Source organism: Mus caroli, chromosome 3 (genome assembly GCF_900094665.2).
Source record: "Mus caroli chromosome 3, CAROLI_EIJ_v1.1, whole genome shotgun sequence".
In the NCBI taxonomy this organism is placed as follows: domain Eukaryota; kingdom Metazoa; phylum Chordata; class Mammalia; order Rodentia; family Muridae; genus Mus; species Mus caroli.
In genome coordinates, this window is record NC_034572.1 from 54,414,573 (window position 1) to 54,433,481 (window position 18,909).

At 38.5% G+C, this 18,909-nt stretch overlaps 1 protein-coding gene across 27 annotated transcripts in view; it reads left to right on the top strand.

Moving 5' to 3' along the window:
* Mbnl1 (muscleblind like splicing regulator 1) overlaps positions 1–18,909 on the top strand; it is a 164,861-nt gene that overhangs the window by 23,501 nt on the left and 122,451 nt on the right. The window contains exon 1 of one of the 27 annotated variants that reach the window (XM_029475651.1): positions 41–137. The exons of the other annotated variants lie outside the window; for them this stretch is intronic. The gene's annotated coding sequence lies outside the window, so the exon portion shown is untranslated. Of the gene's footprint in view, positions 1–40; positions 138–18,909 lie in introns of those variants that run through there. 27 annotated transcript variants of the gene reach the window in all.

Consider the following 18,909-nt stretch of genomic DNA (forward strand, 5'->3'; position numbering starts at 1 on the left):
GCTGCGGCGGCCTCCGGTGGCGCTCGGGGGGTCCCCGGCCCGCACCGCGGCCGCGCGCTGCGGCTCTGTCCCGCGCCTCTCTGCGGGCCCCCGCGGGGCGCCGCGGGACAGGACCGGTGGCCCGTGAGCCGGGACAGGTGCGTGGTCGAGTGCTGTGAACTCGGTGACCTCTGCCAGGGTCGACCGGGGTGGCCACTGGTCGCGCGGGTCCGGGCCGCGCCCGCAACCCTCTGCCGGGGCTGCCATCCAGCACCGGCTTCATGTGGGCCAAGTATGTGCACGCAGAGGTTAATGCTCTGCTTGCCACCCATAAATTACGCATGACATGTTTAGTTGGGCTGCCTTATATGGAGAGTGCAGTATTTCAGTCCAGTGTGCTTTTTGCCAAGTTTACAGGGAGGAAGACGCCCTGCTTGAGAGGGCTGCCGCTTTTCCTCCCTTTCTGGTGGTTTTGTAGTGCGTCACTCAAAAACTGTAAGAAAAGTAAGTATAGAGCTTTCCCGGGTGGAGCCACAGTAGGCTGGTAGAACAGCTTTCATGAAAAGTAGTCAGTATATGGACTGCTTTTTTTTTTTTTTTTTAATAAAACCAATAGAAATATGAAACCTTTCCTCACTCCTCCCCGGCCCCCCCTCAAAAAAAAAAAAAAAAAAAAGACCAAGTCTGATGTTGTTAGTAATGTACCATATGAGAATACTTTGATTTTAGAGGATATAACATGAGATGTAACACACACACACACACACACACACACACACACACACACACACACACGCATGTATGTATAAATGGAGCTGAAGCCTTCCTGGCTAGCCCACAGCATTTTACAGCTACATGGGTGTTGAGACAAGCCTATTATGCTGCTAAGATGGGTTTGTGTGCAGTATATATCCCCAGGATTAAAAACAAAGTTAGAAGCGGCCTGGAAGGTTATTGCTACTGTTTTAGGTTTCTGTGTCCACCAGCACAGGCACAGACCATAGCAAGTGATTAATAAAGTCTGCCACACTCTGAGCTATTTCATAAACAAATTAATACAAGGAGAGGGAAGTCATAATTACGGCCTTTGGATAAGCAGGTCTTCTGCAGCATGCTTTGAAATAGTACACTAGTGGGCATGTTAGACCTCCTTCCTGGGTTTCAACACAGTGTTTATACAAGGAACTTACTTAGGCCATAACTTTCCAAACCAGGGTGTCTCTGTCTATGGCTTTACAATGTTGGTGTTGTTACCTGGTCCTATTTGTAAGATAAAATTCTGATCCCCAAGACAAGTTGAAGTGAAAGTTCAAGGACAGCAGAATCCTTGAACAATTTAGTTCAGGAGGCAAGATGTGTTAACTATGTAGTTGGATGCCTGAAGACAATGAGTTATTTCACAGCGGGAGAAAGCACGTGGCTGTCACTTCCATCTTTGCCTCCTTAAAAGTTGGTGACAGCTAAACTAGCTTTCAAGAAACCCATCATGTTCCAGTTTCTTGTATTTGTACAGGGTTACACTTTTTTTCAAGATCTAGACATAGTTTCTTATGTTTCTTTGTTTAATGCAGAGTGTCCTCAGTGAGAACTACTTAGTTGAAGGTTGTGTTCATAGAACAGGTTGGGTCAGCCCCAGGAAACCAGTTCATTTGTTTTAAAATTGCACCACCACTGAAGACATCATATACATCATAGACACATTTTATTATTGGGAGAGACTTAAGACAGACCTCACATAAGCTTCATTTAATATTTTTTCTCCTGTAACTGAGAGCAAATTTGAGAATAAGATCCACATCTAGTATAGTATTCGGGCACATGCCAAAAGAGAAAGCAAAGTGTTACATGGTTTGAGATATGGCTGCTTGTGTGTGTGCTTCCCCATCCGAGGCAGACTCCAAGTGGAATTCATTACATTTTGGTTCTAACATTCTGTTCTTGCTCAGGGCATAGAATTCCTGTGAAATGAAACACTTGGTTCTTTTCAGAGCAAGAGGAGATTATCTCAAGGTTTCTCCTTGGGGGTGGAGGAGGCGGGTAGAAACATGCAGTGATGGCTTTCCTTGAGGAAGAGGGCGCCATTCTTATATAATAGTTCCGATTTTTATTGTAAGTAAGAAATTTTTACATATTGTCCCCCTCCTCCCCCATCGATGTCACTGTAGTTAGTCTTGTATTTGATCTGTTTATGGAGACAAAAAGGTCTTCTGGCTTTTTCTTTGTCTTTAGGTAGGTGTTCAGAGTAGAGAACATCTCAGATCTTGCTTGGAGTAAGTCCAAATGAATAGGCAGTTAAGGATTTTGTTGTTGTTGATGTTGCTGCTTCTGTTGTTTTGTTGTTGTTGTTGTTTTGTTTTGTTTTGTTTTTGTTTTTTTTTCTCTAAAGGGCATTACAGAAGCACTGTATATGATGGTCAGGACAGTAGAAGAAATGAGCAAAATATGTTCACTAAATGTTTGATTCTGTTTAGGGTCCTAACAGGATGCATTGGAAGGTTTTAAAGGGTCTGGATTTCTAGATCAAAAACTCCATTTTCCAGGAAGTTTGGAAAGTGCTGCAAGGTACAGAAGCTACTAGCCACACATGCTGCTAATACTGAGATGTTTTCTGTAAAATACATGCTGCCTTGTAAAAATGTGTTCAAAGAAAGTAAAATACTTGATTGTATTATACTTATGTTAACTGTTTTAGAGATAATGTATTGAGTATTGGTTTTGATAGAGCATTTTATTATATTTATTTCCCATTTCCTTTTCTGTTTACTTTTCCTCCCCAACAACTAGAAAACTTGATATAACAAATATGGCTTATGTTCTGTGAGGCAGCACTGTTTTGAAATAAAGCAGGAAAGCAGTATTCTGAGAAAAAGCTTAAATTAGAGTTCGCTAGTCAAAATACACCACAAGCGATTTTTATTTTTACAAGGTAAAGACGCTTATTATACACACAAACAAAATTACTTGTCTTTCTCATCCATTGTAACCAAAATTTGGGCAGGAATACTACCATACGTCTATTTTTATTTCTTCCAAACTACTATTTAGCTTAGAGAGTTAATGATGAGGTGGTGCTAACAGAGAGAGACTTATAATTAGGGGGTGAGCTTCACACCTCGCAGAGGCCAGAAGAGGCATGATTGCTACCCCGAGATGTTTAGAAACACTGTACTTATCATTGTCCTGGAGTTACCAAACAGAAGCAAGGCAGTGACGTTTATTTTAAAATAGTGTTCGGTAAACAGCAATTATCTTCAGGTGCCTAATATGTACTTTCTTTTGTTATGACAGACCTTCCTTAAAAAATAACGACACCAAACAAAGCCAAACAGCTTACAGGAATAAAAGATTTTCACCTGTAAGGAGCGGGTGTTGCTTTGCCTGTAAGGGGAGGCGAAGTTCCACTTCTGCCCTGAAGTGATGGGCTCTGAGGCATTCCTGTGCCTTGACACACAGTATTTATTCTTGAGAAAGCATCTGCCTGTAAACAGAGCACAATGGCATTGTCCGGGCACATTCCTTTCAGATATTTTCATAACTGGAGTACACTTTGCCTTGCAAAGTGAGTGTTAGGCCAAAAAATTGTGGGTTTTTTTAGCCATGCAAAGTTATGTTTGCTCATATTTTCCTGAAGGATATCAAAGGCATACATGTTATTATTTTTCTTCCCCTCCTTCTTTCCCCTCTCCCTCCCCCCCCTCCCCTCCCCCTTGCCCATGGTGGAGCCATATCTTAAATGGAGCCTCAGGGAGAATTCATCCTAATTTGGTGCATGGCTACTTTGTCATCTGTGGAAACAGGCATATTTCATATTACTGTAAACAACTGTGGTGGAAAGAGAGGAGGGGGAGGATTCCTGCTAATTTGTGTTCATGTCTGATGAGTCATGAAGCCTATTAGGTAAGCGATGGAGAATTCATTAACTGAAAAGCAGCTCATTGGAAAGGATTAATTGACATATACCATATTTATAGACTTTTTTTTTGTTTTAAGAATTGAGATAGGGAAACTGATGAATAATAGTGTTTTCATATTTATATTTTTATGTAAACACTGCAGTGATATTCTTGGGAGAAATAAAAGTCCTAGCATATCCATGGTTATGTTTTGATACATATTATTAAATTTAAAAAAAGCATAACAGACCGTTATCTCTGTTTTCTATGACACAGTGTTAGAAAGGTGTTTGTCACATGTGCCTGTGAGATGCTACAGTCTTTGAGAGACTTTTTAAAATTTAGACTGTTTAGGGTTCTGTTTTGTACTTTCCCCACTTTTCAAAGGTTCTCTCTCTAGATTTCTGTGATTATTCTTTGTTAAGCAGTACAGGACACATCATCTGAAGACTACAGAAAGCCATAATATCATCAAATATATATCAAAAGGGGAAGATATAATTTTGAAATGATATAGTGGTATTTCATGAAAGTTAAAATGATACAGAAGGGTTCCTGTTTGCTTGGTACAGAGCATTACATCTCAGCAGATGCTAATCCATTGCTTGAGTAAGCTGGTATCCCCAGCCTGGTATAGAACTTTGCATAAGACAATGAAATGTCCTGATGCAGCTCTGACTGAGTGCATCTCCAGATCAATAAGTAACAGGAAGCCCAAAGTGTTCTTTTAGTTTCCCAGCTTTACCATAGTTTACCCTTTGCAGCATTCATTGCGTCCATCCAGTAATGTTTCTTTCTGTTTATATGTAACATTTACACAGAGGATTTTGCTATATACATTGTATAATATTTTTCCCGAATGACCTAAGCTAGAACCATTGGCAGGATTGTTTATTAGCATCAGTAGACACTGAAACAGGACAGCTTCTGCAGTATAGTTGCAAATGTCAGGAAAACCAAAATGGCAGCTGTGGTGAATAAAGGATTTAGAGAATTTGTAGCAGAGAAAAGCTAGATTGAGAATTAGGAGACATTTCTACCTAGGTTTTGATGATAGCTTTATAAGATATCACAGTCTCTCCTACCAAATGAGAAGGGATTTTGTTAGGGAAAATGAAACTTAAGATACAGAATAAGCAGGCAAGGAGAAGTGCATATGGGTAACAAGGTTTACATAAACAGTTACAATATCTAAGGTCTCGGGGCTCAAATGAAGGAAATAAGGAGGTCAAAGAGTATCTGATGATTTTGGACTCAGGTGAGAGTAATATTTTGTAGACTAAAAAACAGCAACATCATTGCCATTTTAAGAAGCAGTGTGGGGAAGGCTTGGTGAAGTCTGATTTCTCTTAGGACTCTGGTACTGACATCTGTTCACAGTTTAAAAAAATGAGAAATAAGGAAACAATTTAAAAGACTTTTACAGAAGTTACAGGTCAGTGCATAGCATAAGCATGAACTGTATTGAAGTCTAAGAATGCCAAAGCAAGGCGCAAAGCAGTAATACACAGACTGTAAACATTATCATCAAAGATATTTTCTAAGCTTGACTTAATACTAGAATTTTCAGACTATTTACAACTGTGCACTTTCACCTTCTATCCAACATACATGCATTAGTATTGTTGAGGATAGTAAAACTGAGACATCAGCATCTTGTCTAACCATAGAAGAATGCTGTCTGCCCAGTAGTTCCTTGCTCTCGATAGTAGACAGATAGCAGAGAGGTGGTCAAGCGAATCAGTAGCTGGACCTACATTCTGTTGGAAGGTTGGTGGGAAGCGCAAAGTGTTGGCTATACTCAGCTTGCTCATCTTCTCAAAAGGCCTACTCACTGTTTTTTGTTTGTTTACTAAATTTTTACTTAAAACCTAAGTTTGAAAGAATGTAAAAAAACTCCTTAGAAATGCCATATCCAAGTTTATTTTGAAAATTCTATTCTTTAATACACTATAGGCAGAATAATAAAGATCTCTATGGCTATGATTTGTTTTATCCTTATAAGGGCTGATGCCAATACTATAATTTTATCTTATGTACTTACTGCATTTTCAATTTCTTGACAAGAACAATAGATTTTAGAGGAATGTTTCCCATCATGTAGTCAGTGACATTATAATAGTGTAAGTAACAATTTATAAGTTAATAAAGTTGCTACTTGTTTTAATTGGAAATTGTAAATATTTTATGTAAATAAACATTTCAAATTTTATCCCCTTTCCTGGTTTTCCCTCGGAAACTCACTACCCCATCTCCCCTACACCTGCTTCTCTGTGAGGGTACTCCGCCCCCCCCACTCACCCACTCCTGCCTCCCCACATTGTCATTCCCCTCCATTGGTGCATCGAGCCTTCACAGGAGTAAGGGCCTCTCCTCCCAATGATGCCCAACAAGGTCATCCTCTGCTACATATAAGGTCATAGATGGCTCACCCATTAAAGGCTAGGCTCACAACCAAAAGTATAAGTTGCTACTTGTATATTGCTTTATAAAATCTCCTTAAATATTCTCTACAACTATAGCATAGATTCTCGGACTTTTGTCTTAGGGGGTAATTAGCATGACTGGAACCTTTTTGTTATTTCTAGAACTAGAAGATGTGATTTTTTTTCAATATACACATTTTAACCTTTTAATACATCTTGTCCCCAATGTTAGTTACAGAATAGAGATGAGAATATAGGTACTAATAATGCTAACCTTTTGGAGAATGACTTCTGTATGCACAGTGAGGTTTTAAAGTAATACACATACTCCTCAGCAGAGCTTTCTGAGATAGCCCTGCTAATGTCTTGGTTTCAGAGATTGGGAAACTGGGTCATAGATATTTGAAGTTTATTGCACAAGATTATTTAGTTGCTAAATAGCCCAAAGAGGACTTGAGCCATGGCAGTGTAGTTTTAGAATATCTGTGCTTATGTAAAAGAATAAAAACAAGTAAAATATGTGTGTTGGGGGTTACCAGGTTATTTAAGACATCAGACATTGAGATACTTTTTTTACAAGGGTCATACAGCAGCACATGGAGAAGTGTGTAGACGAAGGGTAAATGGTGGAGGGCAGAGGAAAAAGAAGTGGTAGGAGGGTAATATAGGAAAGGAGCAGAAAGGGGTGGGAAAGGGGGACTGGTACACATTGGACATCACGCAGCACATGCAGGTGTGTAACAGTCCAGAGCACAAGAGGCCGTTTGCCTAGGGAAGTCACCTTCTGGGAGGGAGGTGTGCTGCAGTGCCCTCAACAGGGGGAGAAGAAGGATCATGGGCAGAGGTATAGATTGGTTGGGAATAAGTGAAGGGCGTGAGGTAGCAAATGCTTTGTGTTGGAAATACGACTTGTGGGTAGAGCACATAGAAATGATTGTATTGTGTTCATTAAGAAGGGATATATGGTTTGCTGTAGTGAATATTAAGAGGAATTTTAAGTTTTTACTAAGAATTAAAACACAGTACCAGTAAAACATTTCTTATTTAAAACCTTATCATTGTTCTAATCAAACTGATAGGTACCAGCATTGTTAAAATGAAGAAGCAGGCCCAACCAGGTATGTTGGTGCTGCTTGCCTGCAGTCCCCGGGCTCAGTAAGCTGAAGCTCGGAGATCTGGTGTTCAAGACTGTCCTGCTGGGTAATTTAGCAAACTCCTGCTTAAAAACCAAATGCAAAACATCATCATCATCAACAACAACAACAGGGCTGTATTTTAAAGTATCAATTAAAGAGAAATACCATTATGGCTTATCTTGAATAATTCAGTCATTAAGATGTGTCAAATTCTTAAGGCATTTCATTATTGTCTAGGTACCTAGGAAGTACAGGGTCTGAGGACCACTGAAAAGTTTATGTTACATTTGTAATTCTACACTAAACAGACTTGAATCATTGTAGATAGGTTGTTATTTGCTGGGAAATGTCTTAATATTAATTAGGAATTTTGGTCCCTTAATTCAGTTCACATAGAAGTTCTGTGTATCCTGTCCTCAATGATAAACAAGGTGGCAGAGAGAGTCATGATAGAATGAGTTTGCAATGTGCTCAATGTAGCTGACATTTAGACTTCTCTGAAGTTGCTATTTTAGGGATGGTATCAGTGTGACTGTGGTATTCTTTCTCCTGGAAGTAAAAATCCTTAATAATCAGTCACTCTTAGAAACTAATAGTTGATTCTTATATAGGCAAAATAAACAAACAAACAAACAAACAAACAACCCAACATTTGCATTTGACTTTTATCAGGGGTTAGTAGAATACCTATGCTTGATGTAGAAGGCCTTACATGTAAGATCCTTTATAATGTATTACAACTAAATGGCCTAACATTGTTTAACATAGAATGGAATAAATAAAAGATTATATTTTATTTAATATTTATAGAGAGATATCCCTATAAAAGCAAGGAAGTTTTCAGAAAGATTCTGTCTATAGGAACTGGGGAGATGTTCATGGGTCAAGTGTTTGCTGTATAAGTGTGAGGGTGTGAGGGCCTGAGGGCCTGATGTCAGATCCTGTAACCTCTATAAGAAGATTATGGTGGTGCACACCTGCATCCTAGCTCTGGGAGGTGGAGAAGGGAGGATCCTGGCCAGCCCATTTAGGCAGTTGTTGAGTTCAGGCTCAGAGGTTCTATTTCAAAAGATGAAGATCTAGAGGAAGATGATGTTAACCTCTGCCCCTACACACTTAGGACCATATACACGTGCTGTGTCATACATAAAATACTCTATTTGTAACTACTTGATGCTTACTACTTCAGTAGATGCTATTCCATAAAAAGGCTATAGAATTGACATTATTAATACTTTCAAATTGTTTATGAAGAACAAGAAAATAATGTTACTATATTTTGCCTTTTTAATGTCTTGTGGCTATTATGAAAATAGCACATGCATTAGATACCTTTTTTTTTTTTTCTTGCTATTCAATTCTTCCTTTCTTAGTTTCTGCCTTGTGCTGTTCAGATAAAATGACAGTGTGTTGCTAAGCTTGGAAAGTGTGCCCTGTTAATAACTAAGACTCACTGAAAGTTCACATTAGAATCCCTGTGTTGCCCACTCTCTGAATCCATCATCGTGCAGATTTGAACTGGACAAATTTGCTCTAAATGAATTTGAGCCAGCCTTTGAACTCCAGTGTTAGAACAACGTTCAGGAAAAATTGCCTTGTCAAGGTGGCGGCATGCACATGAGGCTTTGCTATCCTTACCTTGAAGATGTTAAGAGATTTCAGGAGCATAGCAAATGAGAGCAGGGAGTCTCAGAATACCCATGACCTGGGTATCAATTCTCTCTGAGGTATTGCATGACCTTCCCAAAAATAATTGGAAAATGCTTGAGACTACTGAAAAATGTATACTCAAACTTAATTCTGCATGATGCTTTCAAGGGGACCATACTTGCTGCACACTGTTTAAGGGAACTTGCTATCTCAGAGTTGTATACATCTGAAGCCTAGGGCCTTTTTTTTCTTGTTTTTTTAAATGCAGACATTGTATATTAAAGTGAACATTAGGAAGAAGACTGTTATGTCTTCTCAGTTATGAACCAAAGCTTAATATGTGCTGTTCCCTTTAAACCTTTACCACTGTGAGCAATAAGAACAGCACTCAGTCTTATCTGATAAAAAAAATCATTAATGAATATATTTGGGCACCTATTACAAAATCATCTTTGTGGAATGTGGGTGGTATCTATAAACACAGAGCTCTCATATTGGAACATGGTCTTTGTGTGAAAGATACATTGTTTCCAGAAAAATACTGGGAGCAGAAAAACAGCCTAAAATTGCTGAGCAGCTAAGTGCTGGAGGTAGAGCTTGCCTTCCTGATATTGATGAGGATGCTGAGAATCACCTAGATTCACACAGCTGATCAGTAGCCAGTTGAAGTCAGGTCACTTCTCACAGTACCCTCCTTATTTATGTGACTCTTGTGGGAATAAATATGCCATTTTTTTACAGTAATATTTAATATATGTTTTGACTTAGAGACTCCTTCTGAAGCTTAGGCCGGCCTGAGACATATTGTTTTCCTCTCCTGGTTTCCTGAGAGTTGAGAAAGAGATGGAAGACACCATGCCTGGTTAAGAAGATGCAGATTTAAGTAAAAATAAAACAAAAGAAAAAGACAAAACAAGAAAGCAAAACAAAAACTGTCTTGCTTCAGCATTAGACTACAACTTGTATAGAGCTCAAAAAGTGCTCTGAGTTTATTTATTTTTCTTAATTTGTAAAACTTAGAATCCTTAAGACACCCCTGCTGTCAGCTGACATGGGATGGGCTCACACTTGGGTGGCTTTTCTCAGCACTTGACAGTAGGCACCATCAGTTCAGGCTTCTGTTAGAGAAAGCTTTGTGAAGTTCAAATGTGCAGTTGTCCTCAGAGTCCATGCTCATTGTTCTGGGAACTGCCCCATCCACCCATGTGTGGATGGCCAAACCCATGGATACTCCCAGTGCTCAGCAGACTCGCAAATGCATGTACTCCTATATTTTAAGCTATGTCTAGATTCCTATGATAAGTAATACCATACAACATACACATGTGCATTATTTTCTAAACATCCTCAGTTAAGGTTTGGTTTGGTCTACCAATGCAGAATTCATCAACACATGTCTACTATATTTTCCTGCAATAATATGCTACCATAGAATTTTCACCAAGAAGCGATACATGAAAGTACAAAACATATCCTGACTTCATGGCTAATTTTCACATTGTTAGTATATGCTCACTTATTACACCAGTCTGTGCTGCAGCTTTAGTGGATACTTTCTCATTGAAGACTCACTCTGTAGGGGAAATATCATTTTGCTAACAAATGCCTCTTTTGTGTGCTATTAGAACATATAGCAAATACTTTCTTTTTTAAAGAGGAGAATAGAGTTGTCTTTGTCTTGATTTTGGTTCCCAAGCAAATGTTTTTCTTTAGCAAATACTGTTGAGTGCACTGACCATATGTGGCCTGTCAGGATCATCCGTTGTAGATAGGGATGAGCAAGATGTTGTGTTCCCAGTACTCTTCAGTGCAGTAATAGAAATAGTCACCACTAACAATGAATAAAGCAATGTGGGCACAGAAGAGCTTCTCCCCGTACTGTAGAGTTTGTGTAAATCTAGTCAGAAAAACAAACCAAAACATGTTTAAGAAAACTTAATTCGTTTAAGAAAAGGCAAAACTGATTTAAAATTTGTTAAAATGATGTGACCAAGTATTTAAACTATTTCTTTTGACGTCCTTCATCAATGAGCATGACCAACCATGGTATCATCTGGCTATGCAAAATTGAATCCAGTTGTTTCTCACAAAATTCCTCATATTAGATGTTAATTAATAGATTGAGCAGGCTTTGTGTGTGTGTGTGTGTGTGTGTGTGTGTGTGTGACAGACATATATATACATACATATATGAATATAATGATAGTTGATGAAAAAGAGGCCATGATTTTGAAGAACAAGGAGGAATATAGGGAGGGTTTAGAGGAAGGAAAGGGAAGGGGGAATGATGTATTATAATCTCAGAAAATAAAAGAAATAATTAAAACAAAAATTCTTGAGTATTGACAGCCAAGTGTCAGAGCCTACAAGTTTTGTGTTAAGAGGAAAGGAAAAGCCATAAGTGAGAGTTGAGCTGCTTTCAGGTTTATTAACCAAGGGTTCAGATATGCACAGTGGGCTTTTCTCTCTCTACCTTTTCTTTCTGTGCAGGAAGCAGCATTTGTTTTCTTCCTTCTTTCCTGTCCCACTTTGGCAGGCTTCCTTCCAAGCTCTCGAATGGTGACCATGCAAGTGTGCGAATTCTATAAGACCCCGTTCACCTCTCAGTGTTTGCTCTTTGTTCTCAGGATCCAATCTGCATTCTAGGTTGGACAACCTATCCCTTCTATTTGAGTGCTTATCATTGCTCAGTTTAAGTAGTAAATATTTAAGGACCACTGCATCAGGAGTTCATTGTAGGATTTTGACTGACATTAAAAAAAAAACATGGTTTCCGATTTTTTAAAATGGGTGGCCTATTCTAAGTGAAATAATGAAGACAAGCCAACCAGAACTGATCTGACAGTTAATCTTGATCATGTATAAGCAGCTCCTTACTTGGTGGATAGGTATTCTTTTAGTATTGTGACCATACATAGTTCTTAAGCTCCGTGAGAAGCAGGCATGTCGCTCACTATGGCCCATAGGTGAGGAAACAGATGCTTGGGAAGAATAAGAGCATGTCATTTGCTCCGGGGCCAACAGGAAAGTGCTATGGAAACCTGGCCTCGATCCTGCTGCAGCCTTCAGCTTGCAGCCTGCAGTTCTGCACAGGCTGTGCTGCTTTCTTGGCCTTGATATGCTCTGGATTAAGTTAAAATACACACACACACACACACACACACACACACACACACACACACATTCAAGGGCTACTACAAGTTAATTAAGGAAAGTCTTAATGAAGAGGTAAGAGGTGAAGAGGTTTAAAAAAAAAAGAATGATGGGCACAGACTTACAGGAGACAGACTGGATGTGAAGTGCCTTGGCTTTGGAATGAGGGCTCTATCAGATGGCCTAGTCTGCCCTGTGGTCTGTACCATGTTTGCCGTTCTCAATTTAATACCTTTACCCCAGCACTTGCCAAGACCAGCAGAATCTAATTTTAGATTCAAAAATCATCGTCACCGTTTTCTTCCACTACAGTTAAATTTTAACCCATTTACCCATCCTTTTGTTACTGATATTAACTGACTGAAAATATTTCCTGTTATTTATCAACAATTTCAAAGATAGCTGCATCTGTATCTGATGTCACTTGTAACAGATTCTCTCCCAGTAGCTGTGGTGGCTGGCTTGCCTAGTGACACATTTGAAGAAATGTCTTGAGCCCAAGAAGGATGGCGCAAGTACTCTGATTGTCTGCTCAACTGCATTATTGAGAATTAATTTAATTTTCTCTCATTATAAAAGAGACCTGTTTTAATCATTAAAATAATACAAAATCAAATACTTCTGTAATTACTAGAGATATCTGAATAATATTTTACTTCCCTCCCCAGTTTCCTTCATCTCCATGAGTGTGGGGGTGCATACAGAGTTTTGTGTTACACCCATATGTCCCTGTATATTCTATAAAGGATGACAAAGTATCTGAGGAACTGAAGCTAAAAAGGAACAGGATGAATGTGTCAAAGGGATTGGTTCTCCCATTAATGGGTTAGTTTACAGATTTGTATTGAAATCTTAAGTCATTTTGTACGTTTGTATTACTAATGAAAATTTATGACAATATTGAACATTATCTCCTCTAAATAGAAGGAAATAGAAATACACTAATATATGTATGCATATGTAAATATATAACTATGCTCTCAGGAAAGGTTGACATCAAACAGTTGATAGCTCCTGTTATTCAGAACTTTATTAACATGCCTTAATGACTTAAATTCCACTTCCATTTTCTTCCACTTACATTAATTTTAACCGATTTACTTATATTTTCATTACTGATAATAGTATTAATGGACTCAAATATTTCCCTTTATGTATCAACAATTTCAAAGATAACTGCAGAGCTGTATCTTTATAGACAAAGATGCTTAGGTTTAAAAATTCCACACTAATGTAGTGTTTAGCAAGGGAATTAAACAGCAGTGTTCCTGTTTAAAATATCAGAGAAAAAAGAAATAAATTAAGCATGCAGCTGATGCTGTGTTTACTGACATTGGCCCCTCATAGTCTTGAAATTGTACTGTACCTTGAATGCATTATAGTCAACGTGGATACTAAATATATTGTAAAATATAGAAATTTTAAGAATTTGATAGTGGCCATTATAGCAATACTGACACTTAGTAGGTATATTAAATATTTCTAATGTTTCTGTAATTTCAAAATTATAATTTATAGGTTGAAATTAAAATTTATTTAAAGTGTGTGCTGATGAGAGATTTACTATATGTGCCTAAAAGAATATATTTATTTTCATATAAAGAAAAATGAGATTTTATGCTTAGAATCACTACCTGACAATTAACCAAGAGGAGCAGCTTCATAAAATTATGTAGAAAGGGAAAATCCAACTTTGAGTGGCAGCAACATCTCATGAGTTTAAAAGGTCAGGCTGGTGCAGGAGGTGCCAGCTTTGCCACTCAATGTCATGCAGAACTCTGTGACAGCCAGGCTGATACAGCTGAAAATATCTGCAGCCTTGGAAGCTTTGTAAGTTTCAGAAGGTCATTTTGGCATCAGAGTAGCAGTGCTGATTCACAGGGAAGGTCAAACTAGATAGCTGGGTGAACACATAGATTGCCGAACCCAGGCACTGTAGAGTTCAGAGCAATTGCCAATTTCAGTAACTGGGTATTGTGCTCTAATTGGTTATGACTCTCATTGAAATATTTATAGAGTAATGAGATTTACTTAATTGACGACTTTTAAATTCTCTTAACTTTTAAAAGTTTGTTATTCACCTCCAGTTTTATAAACAGGACAAAGTTTGCTTTAGTTTTATTTATATCTGATGCACTTCATCAAAACAAAAGCAATTTTAAAAATCGTGTTGGCTTACTACAGTAAAGTGTGCATCACACACAAGTGTAAAAGAACAACTAGTTAGAAGGGAAGATATGAATAGAGCAGTTGAGATGAAACCAAGCATTAAATTTATCTCCACTCTGCTGCAACTAAAGCAAGGTTTCTAGGAAATTAAGACAAGATTCCCACTTATTTAATAAGATTTTTTTTCCCTACCCTGTGCTGTGTTTTACTTTTAACCCTTAGATACTCAGTGGGATAGCGCAGCAGCTCAGCCCCTGGGTTCGATGTTGGGAAGGATGAATTCTCACCACTCAGGAAGCACACGCTGAGTTCTTGAGCACTGACCCTTTCTGACTTGATCCCAGCCCAGAGCTTGGGCCAACCCCATTGCTTGTAGTGGCTCCATAGGGTCCAGTCTGTGGTCTTCATGGTCAGGGATTCCCAGACCCGACTTTGTTGGCCGCTCTTTGTCTTGTTGCCTTTTCTGTGCCAGATGACACAGTCCTTCTTCCTGTGCCAGTGCTGCCGCCCAGTGACAGAGCACCTGACTAGCACGTGCACAGATGTGGGTTCAGTCCCAGGCACTGAATCTAAAAACAAACCCCAACAAAACAAAACAGCATCACCAAGCTCCCCCTGCCCCCGCAACCCCCCAAACCAAAACTGTTCTTCCACATCAACCCTAGATCTGTTGCCCAAGTCGAAGCCTCCTCTGACCTCTTTAACTCCTCAGCCGGCTGTGTACTTCTCACCTTTGCTAATAGTTGTTAGTTATGTCCTTGATTGAGCAGCAGATCCCCCCAGGGCTAGATCTCCTTTTCCCGATCGGAAGACATTAAGCAACGCACACGATGATCCCATCTCTGCGTTGTTTGTTTGTTTTTGTTTTTTTGTTTTATTCATTCAATATGGTCACTGTGAGGTGAATGTGTTGTTGTTGTTGTTTGGGGGAGGGAAACTTAGTAAGAGAAAGAAGGAGGACTATGTGGCAAAGTTAGCGGAATAGCTCCTGAGCTCCTGCAGGGTTTTTCCAAGGAGATATTTGGGACTTGAGAACCAGAGTTTTTAATTTTTGTGTTTGTTTTGACTTTCTGTTTTTATTTTATAGACCAATTTGCTGTTTATCTCTCTCTCTCTCTCTCTCTCTCTTTTTTTTTTTTTTTTTTTTTTTTTTTTTTTTTTTTTTTTTTTTTTTTTTTGCCAAGGATTAGTGTAGTGTGGATTTAGAAAAGGTCAAGTATGCCTTTCAAACACTGCTTTCTCCCTGGTCTACTTTCTTATGGTTTTCTCAGCTGTTAAAATGAATGTGATGTGGCTGATTTAAACCGTTCCATCTTCTCTGCTGCTCTGTATACTGTTTTAGTGGCTCACTTAGATCAGAACTCCGTATCTCCTCACTCGGCGATGGTCCTAGCAGTGCTCTCTGCTTTGTCCCTGGGTACGCTCTCTGCTCACAGGCCTTAAATTTCTCAGATGAGAGCACTGAAGGGCCGGCAGGCTCCAGGTGTTGAGTGTTAAGTATCAATGTTATACTCAAAGAGCTCTTCTCAGTAGTCAGCCTCACAATCAGCTGCTGGGTATCTAGAACTCTGCTCTGCTCAAAACAGAGTAAATAGTACAGTAGAGGAAGAGCTGATGGCTATGGTGCTGTCAGAATATTCTTATTCTGTGTAAAGGATGGGCATCTGGTTTCTGCTGTATGGATAGGGAAGGTGAGCACCTGCCTCTCAGGTCTGCAAGAGATCTCTCCCTTCTCACCTCCCTCCCTCCCTCCTTCCCTTCCTCCCCCTGCAGCAACTGGAAACTTCCAAGCAAACAGCTAGTGATGCAGTAATGGGCCCTTCAAGGTACCTAACTGCACTCAACACTCTCCTCCCGTCTTTTGCTTTTCTATCACTACCACTTCTAAGTTTGCTAGGAAATTGTCAGTGTGTGTTTAACAGAATCTTACACTGGAAAGCACAGGACCCAAGTTTGAGTTCATGTTCTTCCATTTGGTTACCTAAGGAGACTTCAGTGAGTCAGTCACTTAGCTATGCGCCTGTCAACTGCTTGTTCACAAATGAGTAAGATAATAAATCTAGCTATCTCTTATATGTATGGAAAACAAGTAACACATCATGAAAATAAAATAAAAATACCAGTATAAAATATTATTTGACAATATAGAACATGGTGTATTTTATTTTGATTGATGGAAATAAAGTTCTAATGACAAGAAGTTTAAAGGATTATGTTTTCTGTAACAAGAACCTAAGCATTTCTTTTATATATATTTGTTCAGTCATTTATTGGACAATCACATGATAGGAAAATAGAACAAGATCAGGCATTGTTATCAGACTATTGTTTTAATCTGCCCCATGTTGTCATCTAGTTAGGACTTTGAAAAACAGGTTAAGGTTTCCTCTTGCCTACTTTCTTGCAGGGAATTGTTGGACAAGACTGAAACATAAGTGTTAGGAGACATAATGAATTGTATTATTTAGTATCCAGTGTGTTTAGTAATGTGAAGGTTTACCTTAGAATAGTTACAGTTTAAAGTGCACTAGCTTTCTGAAGCAGATGACAGAATATAGCCAAAGACATGTCACAAAGTCTTTAAACAACTCTCTCCTCTCAGAGTATATATATCCTAAGATTTGAGGAAATGACCAAGTAGAAATACAGTAAGCAGTGACTGCAAGTAGCCTTCAGGGTTTTTTGTTGTTGTTGTTGTTGTTGTTGTTGTTGTTTTTTTTTGTAATTGCAGTTGCAGAAATTTTAAGTGAGAAAGAATAGCCTGGAGATGGTAAACCTGTAGGGTTTTAGTCTCCTGCCTCAGCACACATATATGTCCCAGGAATACATTCTTTTAATAGTGATGCCTAACTGACTGCCCAAGTTCTTTCTGATCCATCCATATCCCAGAGAAGTAAGTGTTGGAATTAATAAGCCATTGGCAGTGATTTGAGTTTGTTGTTAAATATGGTTGTGTTCTGATTTGCCACGGGAAGGTGGCCATTGGTTTTTAAGAGCGTATGATGCTGGTGGAAATTCATGGAGCTTTAATCACTGTCTCATTAACAGGGTGTAGTCTGCTCTTCATGTTTCTTCATGTGTTACAGCTTTTCCAGAATGCACAGAACCTTATGTGCAATTAAAGTAATTAGGGAAGAGTAGTTTTTCCTCTTTAGCAAAGGGATCAGATTTCAAACCGCCCTGCTAATTTGCTTAATATGTACTTCTTTTAGAAAGTACCAAATTCTGATAAATTCTTTGATTTTTATCTCCTGAGAACATGCCTTTATGTCTATCCTGACAACAGCATAAAATCGCATTATCAAAACAAGAATAGAAGAAGTAGAAATGCTCATATTCTGCTAACTAATCATTTCGAGTCTTAAAATTTCTCTTCCAATGCTTAAGCGTATGAATTATTTTATTTAGTAACTGAAACTGTGAATCCACAGAGTGAGGGGAAGGTGCTTTTATTTTCTAACAAGACAAATGTGCACAGGAAAACTATTCTGCAAATGTATTATACCTACTGTATTAGTTTAACCGGAAGTGCAAGCAAGCTGCTTCCTGAAGAGCCTGCTCCAGATTCCTAAGTGACTGAAGTAAAACCCATGTGGTATATGTGTTTAGGCTTACACTGGGTTTCCAGATACTCTTGTGCTTTGATAACTCTTTGTGTTGCTTATGGGAGTTGTTAGAAATATGACCTTTGTTCAGTCTCTAATGAAGGAGGAGAAACAAGGCATGTTTTACATTTACAGAAATAATGTATAATAAAAACATTTACTTTAATCATATGACATGATAGTGCCTGAAAATCTTCATATGTAAGTTTTTGTAGGTACTTCACACTGCTTATCTACTATTAATAAGAAGCAAACATTTTGTCCATTCCCACGATTGTCGATGGACTCTTTATTCAAGATTCTAAAATTGTCCTTTTTGACAAATAATTATAAAATTCAAGAACTGTACATACTTACTTTACCTATTTATTTTATGAGCAAGGTGGTACTTTATTTTGAATTAGCAAGAGCTGGAAAGTGATGTTATAAATGATCCATGGGTTGACTGACCTAAGTGGAGCAATACTGAACAGATTTTGGAGATATAAAAAAATTAGGTTCTCTTTACAGGCAAAAGGCATTTCATGCTTCTCTACATATCCCCATCAGAGAGCATCACAGTGGAGATTGAGGGATAGTGTTTTCTCAAATTACCAGGAAAATATCCAAGAGCAAGAGTATGCTTTAGTGTTGAGCAAAAGCTCTGGTAAATGCTTTCTTTGAAGCAATGACTTGTTCAAGTTCAGACTTAATACATGAACATGCCTTATGGTCCAAGGATTTATGTTATTAAAGTGATGTAAACATAAGAACAATCTTTCTATGTGCACTTGCAGTCTTGCTGAGAAGTCAAAACCCAACATTGATTTAGGTCACCACTCACAAAAGAAGGGGCACTGAGTGAAGGAATTTATAGCTCTTAACACGTAATTATGTTGGCCTGTTTCATTTGACATAA